Raw genomic sequence first — 1,835 nt, forward strand, 5'->3', positions numbered from 1 at the left:
GCGAGTTTGAGACCCACGCACTAGAGGCTTTACAGTAGAGGCTGGCATTTTTTTGGGAGTCCACAGGTCACAGGACCACCCATAGACAGAGCGAACCTGCATAGAGAAATGGCATCAGCTGACTCAGAAGCGGCTTGAAGATTACCTGATAATCACAGAGGATAATTATCATCCAGAGCAGGAATTTCTTATGGATGAAACCGACAAATTCTGGGTAGAGATGAGCTCTCACACTGAACTGATTTTGGAGGATCCACACGCTTTTTTTAAGGCACAGAGACACAGAGGGACAGTTTTCATGAAAAGGACGCAGTCATTGTTACGAATTATGTTGAGCAAAACACCAATGTTCTTTTTTAAACGTTTTAAAAAGCATGATCAGAAGTATTTTTGATGAATGTATCAGGGGGTATCTTCTTCACTTCTTTTCCACACTCTCCATTACTCTGGATACTTCAGATACTCCACCTTCTGTATCTCTTGACCCTGTAACCTCACTCTTCCACTCTGGTTCCTCTCATTCACACACATGTACTCTGTCTTACTGCGGCTAACCTTCATTCCTCTCCTTTCCAGGGCAAACCTCCACCTCTCTAACTCCACCTCCACCTGTTCCCTGCTCTCACTACAAATCACAATATCATCTGCAAACATCATAGTCCATGGTGATTCCTGTCTAATTGGAAAATAAAACAAGAATTTTGTACAACTTAAAATGTTAACTTTACTTTTATTCATCTATGCACATTAGTAGCATGAAATATAGACACAATACATCAAAGTAGAAGGCACTTAACGTGCTGATAGTTTTCTACAGGCTGTTGTATTAGGTTTCGCTAAATTAATTTTTGAAAATATAGCTAATGGTTTGGTGTGCCACCCCAAAATTTAAAGTCCCCCCCCCCACCAGTCACTCCCTTGAAAAATTTCTGAAGGAGCCACTGCATCTTTGGACTGTGAGAGAAACCGGAGTGTCAACGGCCTTGTTCACCCATGCATGGGAGATAATGAACTCCACACAGGAAGGTCATCATTCCCAGCAAGGGAATTGAACCGGTGACCTGGAGCCTGACGAACTACTGCAATACAGTAATTGAAAATGTAGAAACAGGGACTCAGCCATTGCTCTAAAACATGTTGGGAGCAGATACAATTAAATTTAATGTTTAACTTAATGACTAAATAAAGACAAAAACATAAGGGAGTGGGACAAGAGCAGGATCATTTTGAACAGGAGTGGGACAGTAGTGGCGTCAGATTACCAGGAGCAGGACGAGGCAGGATTATATTTTACACTTTGGTCTGGGAGCGGCGGGACGGGACAGAATTACTCTATGTGGGAGCAGAACGAAAACAGGAGTAAAAATCTACTCCCATGTCATCCTCTACTTTACACCTGCTGCTGCTGCAAAAGACCCTTCCCTCCTTTCACTGTCCACACATTCATTCTTTGCTACTGCGTCTTTCTCCTCGGAACAGATAGATCCACATTCCAGGAAAATCAAACTCTTGTAACTCTTCATAAACAAAGAAACCTGATCTCTCATCATCCCCGTCTTTTGAGTTCAGGAAAAGTTCCTCAGACACGTGGCAGAGTGTCAGATTTTTTAAACACTTTCAGACAAAAATCAGGCAGCAACTATGAAACATGTCAAAATAAAGACAGTGGACATGAATCTGAGGCGCGATTTGCATGCTGTTTGATCGGAAAGTGGATTAAAAATGATGCACAACAGGGCATGGGGGACAGGGGCCCCATGGTACATGTGTGTGCCGGACTTTGGCAAGCAATCTGATCTGTTATACCCCTATAATTTATGTGAGTTTTTGTTACT

Source organism: Oryzias melastigma, linkage group LG1 (genome assembly GCF_002922805.2).
Source record: "Oryzias melastigma strain HK-1 linkage group LG1, ASM292280v2, whole genome shotgun sequence".
Taxonomy (NCBI): Eukaryota; Metazoa; Chordata; class Actinopteri; order Beloniformes; family Adrianichthyidae; genus Oryzias; species Oryzias melastigma.